General features: G+C 50.8%; 1 pseudogene across 1 annotated transcript in view; it reads left to right on the plus strand.

The window, feature by feature from the left end:
* The window catches only part of LOC149122108 (serine-rich coiled-coil domain-containing protein 2-like), a 73212-nt pseudogene extending 61831 nt beyond the window's left edge, over positions 1-11381 (plus strand). The window contains exon 6 of the transcript XR_016221083.1: positions 11067-11381. The product of XR_016221083.1 is annotated as a serine-rich coiled-coil domain-containing protein 2-like (transcript). The remainder of the gene's footprint in view (positions 1-11066) is intronic.
* The last annotated feature ends 712 nt before the right edge of the window (positions 11382-12093 follow it).

The following is a 12093-nucleotide window of genomic DNA, read 5'->3' on the forward strand; positions in this document are numbered from 1 at the left end:
TCCCATAAAAGCCCCACGTTTTCTTTGAATGTTCCAATGTCCCCTTTGTATTTGACTCGTTTTACTCAGTGCATCAGAGAACCTGGTCCCCCCACACAGTCACTTCCAAATACCCAGGTGCACTCTTGGTTTCTGGGCAGAGCCAGCCTGCTGGTTCCTGGTCCCCGGGGTCCCAGGGATGTCCTTGGGAGCCACCAGACAGGTTTGCAGTGCTGGTCAGTCAGGCTGCAGCACTGTGCCTCTTTCCTCTTTGTCTCACACAGTAGTCACTGTGTTGCTAACTTGGTTACGGTTATATTACATTTGCGTGCTTAGGCACACATTTGAAAATTAATCATAGCTAGATTCCAGATACCTGATGTCTCTCCTTGGGGATGATGGCCTTGCTGATGCTTGAACTGTGTTTTCTAATGATCTTTCCATGTCGCCCTTTAAGTTTTCTGCTGCATCAACTCAGAAGGATACATTTGGATAAATGATTTTGATGGTGGGTGCCAATCTACAAGTATGTGACTAATTAGGTATATTTAATCTTGTTGGGGAAAAGCCACCCACTTTCTCCTTGGTGTAAAGCATTGTCATAACACTAATACTGACCCTAAGAATTTTCTCTGCTAATGGCCTGGGAAAGCAGCAGAAGATGGCCCAAGTGCTTGGGCCCCTGCACCCACATGCAAGACTTTGATGAAACTCCTTGCTCCTGGCTTTGGCCTGGCCCCGCCTTGGCTGTTGTGGCCAACTGGGGAATGAACTAGCTGATGAGTGATCTCTGTGTGTGTGTCTCTCCCTCTCTCTCTCTGCAGCTCTGACTTTCAAATAAAATAAACAAATATTTTTCAAAAAAAAGAAAAAAGTATTCACGGATTTCAGGATTTCTCACTCCAGAATAAACTTCTCTTCAATTCCCATTGTCCACAAACTTTGTGAAGCCCCTTTACATGAAACTCCACTGCTGCAGACATGCTCCGCCTTCACACTGTCAGGCAGCAGCCAGGGTGATCAGGGCCGCGTGGCGCAGCCTGGGCCGCTGCCCCCTTCCTTGCTCACTCGCTGGTTCAGCAGCATGCAGAGCGCTGTGGGTCCTCGGGGGTTGCTGTCAGGCGTCCCTGGCAAGTGTGGGCCGACCCCTTCTCCATGCACCCTCAGCCCCAAGCTTGCAGGTCCCCTTGGGAGGGATGCGGGAGGGAGTCACAGTGCATCCTTGTGGTGCTGTCCTTGGTTCTTCTGAAAGTAAAGCCGGACCCCCTTGCAGTGCAGTGACTCCATGTGTGTGAAGAGCGCAGCACTGGGAGCTGGGCGAGGCGCCAGGAATCTCCTTTGTAGTGGTCACTAAGCTGTTTTGTCTTTGTTTATTGGTCAAGCAAACAGATCAAGTAAGGCTTTGGTAGTCTGCCAATCTCTTTCAGCTCTGGGGACCCCAAGAACATTTGACCGCTGAGAACTATCCCCATGGGACAAATCATTGTGATGAAATTGCTTAGACTCGCTGCTCCCCACTGCAACTGCCCCTCCCTCATCTCTGAGGGTGAGAGCCCCTGCTTCATTTATTCCTTTCTGGTATCGCTCTGTGTTCCTTTAATTGTGGACCCTGAGCCAACACAGCAGCATCACCAAGGAACTGGTCAGAAGTGTGAATTCTCAGACTCTGTGGGCACCTCCTGAGTCAGAGACTCTGGGTCGGGGAGAGCCCTCGAGGGGGTGCAGATGCACACTGAAGGCTGAGACACTGCTGTGCCTGTCAGCCCCCAGCATCAGGGAGCCCACTTCAGAGGTGGCAGTCACTTTTGTCACTCCAGTCAGCCCAGGGGAGCCACCACAGTGCGCAGATGAAGTTGCAGGCCAGGTGCAGCTAGTCCAGTGTGTTTCTCCAGTCCTCATCAAAGACAGCTATCTGTGCCCCCGGGGAGGCAGATGCAGGGTATGGCTGAGCAAGTCACACCTGAGAAATCCACTCTTTCATTCCTGTCTCCCTGATGTTTGAGTCATTTTCTCCAAGGAAGTGATCACAAGGAAATCCTGGCACTTCCACTTGATTTCACATGGGCCGGGGCTGAGTGCAGGTTTCAAGTAAGCCACCCCAGAAGCTTGAGTGGAACCACTGACCCAGAGCATTGGTTAGAGCATCCATAGGATAAATTAATTTGGAATCACAATTATCTATGTTCCTTCCTCTCTGGGCTAATTTCCTTATAATCTCTTTCCATAACAACAATCTCTAGGGTATTTACCGATAAAAATTGACAAACCAGGGAAACTACTCTAGCTCAGGGTGTTAGAGTCTTTTTAATGTCATGTTTATACTCAGATATTTGTGTTCTGCTGGGATCTGATGCTAGTTAGGGGTCTTCAAGCAAGAAGGAGTGGTGGGGGGAGAGAGAGAGAGAAAAAGAGAGAGAGAGAAGAAATGCTTGTGTGTATTAGTTTTGCTGCAAATACAGTGTTTTGTCAGGGAAAGGAAAGCAGGACTTCTGTTAGAATAGGAGGGGGCTTTTCCAGCCCAGGGAAGAAGGACATTTATGTCTGAAGATGTGTTGACTCTCTGGGATGTGTCAAAGGGAGAAGATCTGTAGCAGCCCTGTGGTCTGCTCCATGAGTGGGGGCAGCCTCTTTTCCTGGCTCGCATGGAGTGGGTGGGAGATTGGGGCTGCGGCGAGCTTTTGCAGAGAGGAATGGGCTTCTCTGAGCGCCCACCCTCTGGGCTGCATACAGACACCCTGTTCAACCAGCACAGCTGGGATGCAAGTTTGGGTCAGACCTAGCAGAGTTCCGTCCTCCTGGGAAAGGCTACACCACTTGTGTAGTCTGGCACCTGTTTCCAGAAGGTGCTGATGCTGAGCTGTGCCAGGGTGAGGCTTGGAGGAGCACCCTTCCTGTTCTCTTTACAGGGCCAACCAGTATACAGCTGCGCTGAAATCGGAAAATCTGGAACAGATCAAAAATCGGAACTAAGCTTTTTTTTTTTTCAAATGCAGAACAAAGCAACTGAACTTGGCAGACATAGTGAGAATAGAGAGGTTTCTCATTGGAAGAGGAAATGGCTTCTGAGTGATGTGGGAGGAGCAAAGGGGGGAGCTGCACCTGTTCGGGAGTTTCTGCCATCTTTTTTCCGTCTCTGGCAGGGCTGCTGCTGGTATTGACTTCAGCTTCCTGCCCACAGAGGTGGTGATGTGTTGGGATCCCCAGGCCTCGGAGGATCCCAGGTGGGAGCTCAGCAGTGCCAGTTACCCAACTACCCTCTTGGTTGGGGTAGGGGCCAAGGCAGTCACTCAGTGACCAGAGTTGTCCATCCCCTCCTCATGCAGAAGAGGCCCTGTTGGTGTTTGCTTTCCCCGGCTGCCCCAACATCTGCTTGGGGATGGTGGCATTCCCCTGGTGAAGCTCACAGATGCCTCGGGAGGGTATGTGAGGGGGCCTGGCTGTGAGTGATGGAGCCTGGCTAATTGGCAGAGCAGCCCGTGTCACCTGTTGATGTCATGATTTAAACAGTCTTCACATACACTCGGCTCTGTGCAGTCTCACTACACCAACTTAGTTCAGGCTGGAAGTTGAGCAAAAAGTTTAACATACCTTAGGATTTTTTGGGTGCAAGCAATGGAAACTTAACTGAGAGAGAGAGAGAGAGAGAAAATGAATCAATCAATCATGTTTTCCCTCCTCATGGAATGCAAACTTAAGGCTAGGGTTGGGCTTCAGGAGTGGAAGGGGAGCCTGGGGCACTGCAGAGCCCCATCCAGTCCTTGCTGGTGACCTCTCTGCTCTCTTTCTTCTGCACCATTTGCCTCATTTCCTGCAGAATAGCTCCTCCATGCTCTAGTTAGTCTGGCAAATCAGACCTGTAGCTAGCAGGTCACAGCCCAGTGCCCCCAGGAAGTGGAATTAACTTTCTCTGGTTCCTAGTGCCCGGCGCTGGAGCATGGGACCCACTGGTGGCTCAGGTCAGGTTCTCTGACAGGGCTGGGTCAGCAGAGGGAGGGCCTGGGATATCCAGGTGATGTGAGAGTTTCCATTTCTGCACCTGGGCAGAATTAATAGGTAACTAATGTCTGGGACAATGCCCCAGGGGACTTTCTGCCCTCACTCTCTCTTGTGCCCTACACGACTCTCCAAGTGCTCCTCTGCTTCTACACCCAGCTGGCCTCATTTGCAGAAAAGAGGTTTCCTACCCCCTCAGTACTAGCAGCAGAGGAGGCTAAGCATCTTACCTCCTCTGGCCAGGGACCCCCACCGCTCTCCTTTTGTGTTTGCTCTTTGGCTCGGGCTTTGCACAAAATGCTCTTTTCTCCCACCTTTTCTGTGCTCAATTTGCAGACACCCAGCTCAGACACACCTGCTCAGGCACAGCCCACCCCAGGGACAGGAGCTGCCTCCGCCCTCTGCCACCTGTTGTCCCACCTGACAAGGTCCAGATGGCTCCAGAGTGCCGCCTGGTGTCCAGGTGTCTCTCTCCTGCAGCGGAACTTGCTGAGCCCCCACAGGAGCTGATGGGCTGTGCCCCTTGGGAAACGTCGACTGACTTTGTGGGAGGACAAATGTAGGAGCTATGGTGTCGCTGGTGGTCCTGGGTGACAACAGGGGATGAGGAGAGGAAGGGACAGTCCTGCTTTCCCACGCTCTGGGTCCCGTCCTCTGGGACCCCTGCACTCAGGCCAATAGGGGCTGTGGGGGGATTTTTGGTGCCTCCAGTGGGCTCCTTTCAGGCCACCTGGCCATTCGGAGGCTGTGCTGCTGAGTGCCACAGACCGGCTGGGGCGGGGAGGCTCGGACTCAGGCTGCTGCGGTGCTGTGTCCTGGGGAATTCAGGTGAAAGGAGAGGGAAGAACTGCAGGGCAGGGGCAGCAGACCCAGCTGCCCACGCGGGTCATTGGGTTTTTCCTGGTGCTCGCTCCTCCCACCCCCAGGTGCCTGGCAGGCTCTGTGGAATGAGAACACGGCCACCCTGCAGCCCCACACCCTTTGAAGTGCACAGGAAATGGGCAACTGTGCAGGGTGCAAGCCAAAGCCGGGCTTTCAGTGTTTTTGCCCTTCTTTGCAAAGCGATGCATGGCTTTTATGGAAAATTGTGAGATACAGAAAAGTCAAAAGAAGAACAAAACAGACAAGCAGTAGCCCATCATCCAGAAATAACCATGGCTAGCAGTTGGTGACTTTCCTTTCTGGCTTTTTCTCCACGGACTTCTTTTTTTCTCATTTCTGATCATGTGCTATGCATGTTAAAACTCTGCCCTTTATTATTTGTTTTACACACATACATTTAATTCTATGGCCATAAAATATGATTTTAAGGGCTCCATAATCTTTTATTTCAAAGGAGCTACTGTTGGCTGAATGTTAACTGATTGGGATTTTTTCAGGGTGTCAGTGCCACCACCACACTCAGGCCTTGAAGAATGGGGAGGTGACCAGGACCCGCTGGGTCAGGAACGGTGTGCAGCGGGGATGTGGAGAGAATGGCTGAGGTCCTGCAGCCACAGGCCATGTCCTGGTGGTGACCCTGAATGAGACCAGCCAGGAGAGCTGACACAGAGGAAAGAGCACAAGTCTGAGTTGCAGGCAGAGGTAGGTTTGCATTCTGTCTGTCACTGTTACTGGATGTTACCCATACCTTCTGGGCCTCAGTATTCTCATCTGAAATATGGGCTGATAAAAAAGGGCCTCCAAGCACTGCACTGAAAACATCAAGTAAGGCACCATGGAACAGATAGCATAGATGGTGTAAAAAGTAAATATACAGGGCCAGCACTGTGGCACAGCCCATATGGGCACCGGTTCAAGTCCCGGCTATTCCACTTCCGATCCAGCTCTCTGCTATGGCCTGGGAAAGCAGTAGAAGATGGCCCAACTCCTTGGGCCCCTGCACCTGCGTGGCAGGCCTGGAAGAAGCTTCTGCTTCCTGGCTTCAGATCAGCACAGCTCTGGCCATTGTGGCCAACTGGGGAGTGAACCAGCAGATGGAAGACCTCTCTCTCTGTCTCTACCTCTCTCTGCCTCTCCTCTCTCTGTGTAACTCTGACTTTCAAATAAATAAATAAATCTTAAAAAAAGAGTAAATATACATGAAATGTGTAATATGTGCTATAGGATATAATTTTATCCTATATTCTATAGAATATGGGAAACATGATATTAAGAAGTGGCAGAATATGAAGGCATCTTAGCAAGTTGGCAGAAAAATGAAACTAAAAGATAAGTGTATGACTGGCATTTTGGCTGCTCCACTTCCAATCCAGCTCCTTGCTAATGGCTTGGGAAGGGCAGCGGAGGATGGCCCAGGGGCTTGGACCCCTGCTACCTACATGGGAGACATGGAGGAAGCTCCTGGTTCCTGGCTTCATGACCTGGCTCAGCCTTGTCCTTTGTGGCCATCTGGGGAGTGAGCTAGTGGATGGAAGAGCTCTCTATGTAACTCTTTCAAATAAGTAAATAAATCTTTTTTTAAAAAAAGTCAGTCTAGGGGCAACATTTGGCCCACACCCTGTATGGGAGTGCCTGAGTGCAATTCTCAGCTCCAGCTCCCAAGTCTGGCTTCCTGCCAATGCAGACCCTGGGAGGCAGCAGGTGTTGGCTCAACCAATTGGATTCCTGCCATCTACAAAGGAGATCCAGATTGAGTTTGCGGCTCCCAGCTTCAGCCCCAGCCCCAGCCCAGCCCTGAGCATTGCAGAGAACATTTTGGGAATGAACCAGAAGATGAATGATCCCTCCCACCCTCCCTTCCTTCCTTCCTTCATCTCTCAGGCTCTCAAATAAAATAAGGGAAAAATAATCAGTTCATTTTAGTGCAATACATTTTGAAATCCACGCATCATCTTTTATAACAGACATTTTCTGTGAACTTTTGGAAGATTTGTCGTATGCTTGGATTTCAATTTTTTTTGCATTCAAATTATCTTTTTTAAAAAACTCTTATTTAGTAAATATAAATTTCCAAAGTACAGTTTATGGATTACAATGGCTTCCCCCATCCCATAACTTCCCTCCCACCTGTACCCCTCCCATCTCCTGCTCCCTCTCCCATTCCATTCACATCAAGGTTCATTTTCAAATTGACTTTTAACTCCACTTCCATGAGCAGTTTGGAGACCCCTCCCACTGAAGGCCTTGTAACAGCACCTGGCATGGGAAATACTTGCTACTCCTTGCTAGGCCATGGGGGGCTCCTGCTGGACTTGGTGAATGGCTGCGGGCTGGGCTGGGCTGGGCTGGCAGCAGCACTGTTCAGTGGAGCAGACACAGAGAGGAGAGTCAGAGGGCCCCGGCAGTGAGCGTGGCAGAGCCTCATGTGCAGAGCTCAGTCAAGCCCCCAGCAGCCTCCATGAGCAGGAAGGGGTCTGGGGGTTTCCCGGTGTCCTCACCCCTGCCTCCCAGTTCATCTCCCACTAGGCCCTCTACAGACTGGACCTGTGTTTTGCTATGGGCTCTCTGAAAGGCTGGGAAAGTGCTGGCACACGTATTTTCTTCTGTCTAATGGCAGAGGGGCAGGGTTGCCCTGGTGCATGCTGGAGGGACTGTCCACACAAATAAACACTCACCAGTGTTCTCCCTATGGAATGAGGGCACTCGGGGTCGGCGAGGCTCCAGCACAGAGCTGGGCTTCCAGGCTCCTCATTTGCCCAGCACCAGCTTCCTGCAGTGGGGACTGTGGAGAAGATTGGTCTGAACCAGGGCTGTGTCCGCCATTCCTGGTGTGTCCCTGGCCAGTTCACTTACCTTTCTGTCAAATGGGTGCAACCCCACATAGGTGGCAAGGTTTTTGTGTCGACCAAATAAAAATAAAATATCTTGGACAATCATTTTCTCTCCTGCTTCTTACTGTCTCTGTCCAAGAGATACATTGTTGCCCCATAACCCTTAGGCTGTCACATAAGCACACATGTGCACAAAATGCATCTGCAAGCATGTCCCACACATGGTCACACATATCAAAGCCCGTGTGCACACACACAGGCACGCAAGGTACTCAGTGCACGGATGCCCAGACATGCACACACACGGGTACTTCACAGAGTTGGTGGGAAAATGAAATCAAAAGACAAGTTTGCTTTGGTGTAAAAAGTTTTTGAAGTCCCTGCAGTGCTTTCTTAGTATGCACTTTTCATGAACCTTTTGAGGACTTCTTGTATGCATGGGTTTCAATTTTTTTTGCACGAAAACAAACTTATCTTTTAACTTATTTTCCATGAACTTTTTGAAGTCCCTTCAGCACATGTGTGCACATCCATAGCCATGTTCACAGACACACATGCAAAGACACAAGCTTGCACACACAGGCAAACACACATGCATGCATGTGCACACCCACATACAAACTCACACATGCATGCCCACACACACGCACACACGCACCTCCATTGGCCTACTCAGCTCCCTAATCACGCCATGTGTTTTCTCACTTGTGAGCTTTGGAAGCCTCTCTCTCCCCCCTTCTTCACCCCATAAACCCTTTCTCCTCCTGCAGGACCCAAGTCAAATGTCACATCGTCCGTGGGGCATTTCCTGATGTCCCAGGCAGACCTGCTGCTTCTCCATGTCCCCAGGAAACCATAAGTGGACTGGGGGATTTGTCTTACTCCACTTTGATCTCTCTTTTTTTATAAAAATATTTATTTTATTTATTTGAAGAGTAACAGAGAGAGGTAGAGACAGAGAGGTCAGTCTTCCATCCACTGTTTCACTCCCCAGAAAGCTGCAATGGCTGCAGCTGTGCCCATCCAGAGCCAGGAGCTTCCTCTGGGTCTCCCAAGTGTATGCAGGGGCCTAAGGACTTGGGCCATCTTCTACTGGTTTCCCAGGCCATAGCACAGAGCTGGATCGGAAGTGGAGCAGCCAGGACTAGAACCGGCACCCAAAGGGAATGCCAGTACCACATGCAGAGGCTTAACCTATTAGGCCACAGTTCTGGCCCCTCTCTTTACACTCTTAAAATTTACTGGCGCCCACCAAAAGTTTTGTTTATGTGAGTTCTAACTGTTAATATTTACCACGTTAGAAATTAGAGTAGAGGCATTTCCTGTGTATTTATTTATGAACTCAGTAAAAATAAAATAAGCCCATTACTTCTCCCTACAAGCCTTTTTAATAACTATTTTCTCATGCAAAAATTTCATAAGCATGGCATTGCTTTAGGTTTTTGCTCCTTCCCCTAATGCCTGGCTGGCGGAGGACAGCAGGGCTCTCCCCTCTGCCTCTGTAATCATAGCAGCAGATTTGATAGGATAAAGCATTCACCTGCACTGTCAATGCTCAGCTCTATTCTGCACCAAGTCACTCCCGGAAAACCCACTGCATGCTCAAGTGCTAGCGAGCATGATGGAGCCAGGTTGTCCCTGAGTGATGTGATGAGAGAGTTGTGAGTTCACAGGTCCCCGTGTGAGAGGCGGTGGATGAAATCACGCAGGAGTCTTGGTGTTGGATTATTTCTCCCTCCACATGGAGCCTGACAGCCACCTTAGCCTTGACCTTGACCCTCCAACACTGTGGGCTCATTGTTCTCTGAGGGGCTGATGAAGCTGCAGGCCCTTGCTGTGCTGTGAGGCCCCCAAGGACTGCAGGGTGAATGTCCTCCCAGCCTTGTCCTGCTCGCACTGTTCTGGTTACTTCCTCTTAAATACATCTGGATCACGTGATGCCCAGCAACTGAGCAAAGCTGGTATCCTTGGTCTGGCATTCGAGGCTCTCTGCCTTTCCAATAGCGTCCACTTCTCACCTTCTCTGGGCCCCCCCCCCCACTCTGGGCTCTCCCCAAACCAACCATGCACACCCTTCTCTTGTGCTGGAGGTCCCAGGCTAAGCCCTCCTCTCTGTACTGAGTCTGCTGTACAAGGCCTGGGAATGTGGACTTGCGTGTTACCACCTTGCCTTTGGGACAACTCCCAAGCATTCTTTGGATTTTGGACCCCACAGCACTTCTCATCCTTGGGCTGCAGGACCCTGCCTCCTCTTTCCCACCACAGCCATTAAACACATCCAGAGTGGTGTTTTGCCCATCTTGCACAGTAATTATGCAATGCTTGTTAATGCCCCCAGTATCACACCTGAGTATTAGCTGACTGGTGTGAGCCTGTGCTGGGAGCCACTGCCCCCGGCAGAGCTGGTTCTGCACTGCCCTGTGATGCTCAGGGCAGGTGGAATTGCAGACCACAAGATGTCAGTGTTGTCTCAGCTACAGAGGAGTGGCCAGGGCCGTGGCTCCCATGCCTTGCCTTGCCTGGTCCTAGCAGAGCTGAGTGCTGCCGGGAGCTGATGGGGTTAGACAAACATTCTCCAGCTGCTGTCACTCAGGAGGGAAGAGAACCATAGGGTGAGGGTGGAACTGCATCAAGAGGGAGGCACCTGTAGGGGCTGAGCCGGTGCATGGTCTCAGGCTGCACTCCATGTGACAGATGGACTAACCAAGTTGGAACAGGTACAGAAAGGCCACTTATCCTGCCAGACGTCCAGCTGAAAGCACCGTGGGGTCAGCAAGGGCCATTCAGTGGATTTGGCAGAGCCAAATTTAGACAAAATGTATGTGTCCACGCATAGTCTTTTGTCCAAGCTGTAAGCTAGCATCCAGCAGAGTAGGAGACACTGAATACTTTCCTCTGTTGTCTCAGGTGCCCATGGGAAACCGCAGGGGCTTGGTCTGTCCCGGCTCTGCACCTCCGTGGTGGCCGGAAAGCTGAGGGGTGTCCCAGGCTTGTCCCAGCCTCCAAGCCTCATACTCCACATTTCCCCTGGCTGAGCTGCCTCAAGGAACACTGAGCCACCTGCTTCCCAGGTGCAGCTTCTGCCCTGTGATCTGTGTCTGCTGCAAGGCTGCCTACAGGTGTTTCTTCTCACCCTACACGGGAGACCCAGATGGAGCTCCTGGCTCCTGGCTTCTGCCTGCTCCAGCCTCGGAATTGTGGGCATCTGGGGAGTGAATCAGCAGATGGAAGATCTCTCTGTCTCCACCTCTCTCTGTAACTCTGCCTTTGAAATAAATGAATCTTTTTTAAAAAGTTAAAATTGCTTTGAAAGAGGTTTTAAATTTTGAATGGCAAAAATCAATGCCCAATAAATCTAATTTTCCTCAAAATTTTTTTTAGGCAAAACTTTGCTGGCCTGGATGCCGTCCGTGGACCTCTTCCCTTCTATTCCAGATCCTAACATGATATTTCCCAGAAGGCCCCTCACCTCAAGGTCTCACAGGTGCTGTGATTTTGTGTGGATCCTGTTGAAAACACCATTTCTGCAATAAAGTCTGGGGTGATTGTGTTATTTAAGATCTTCTAAAGGCATCACAGATGACTTATCAATTTTTTTTAAATTAAAATTAAGAAGAGAAAGAAATCTCTGCAATTATTTGTAATTCACCAGATGTGAGGACGCGGGGGCTGCTGAAGCAAGAACCTCAGTGGGAGATGCTGGGGAAGGTTTTCAGTGCAGAATCAATGAGGCATAGGACAGTCATGAAAAGGTGAATCAGGATCTGAAACAGCCCTTTCCTCTGAGTCAGTTACACAGAAGCAGGGGAAGCATCCGAGATTTCACTGAACCGTGCGGCTAAGGCTGGGACTGGCAGTGAGGAGGGTGGGGACATCAGAGGCAGAGGGACAGGGGTCCAGTGCCCATTGTCCCGGGGACTGGGCCAGGCACGCCAGAGTCACGGCTGTTCCCCTGTGCTTGAAATGTGAACACACGGACTTACCTCTGTGGCTGCGGCCCTAAGCTCTTCCCACCTAGCTGGCTAGACCCCCAGAGATGAGCCCAGGAGGCTTGATTGGTGTTGGAGTACAGCCCACAGCACCACAGTGGTACTCACGTGTCACCCCCTCACCTGCCAGGGCTTTCTCAGAACCGGAGCAGTTGTCATGTGTCTATAAAGGTCCACAGGGACAGGGACGGGACAACCAGTGATGTCACACTGGGCAGAGCATGGCCACTCAGAGAGCTTAAGTCCCACAGGGTCACATGGCTGGTAGGTGTAGCAGCAGAGCCGGGAGTTGAACCCGCAGGGTATGGCTCTGGAGACTGTGCCCCTGACTCTGTGCTATACTGAGTGGTGACGGCACCATCGTCTCTGTGGGTGTGCACCTGGATCCTGAGGAGTGAAGATTTTCCAAGGAGGAAATA

This window comes from Oryctolagus cuniculus, chromosome 15 (genome assembly GCF_051225735.1).
Source record: "Oryctolagus cuniculus isolate XC-2025 breed Fujian yellow rabbit chromosome 15, ASM5122573v1, whole genome shotgun sequence".
NCBI lineage: Eukaryota > Metazoa > Chordata > Mammalia > Lagomorpha > Leporidae > Oryctolagus > Oryctolagus cuniculus.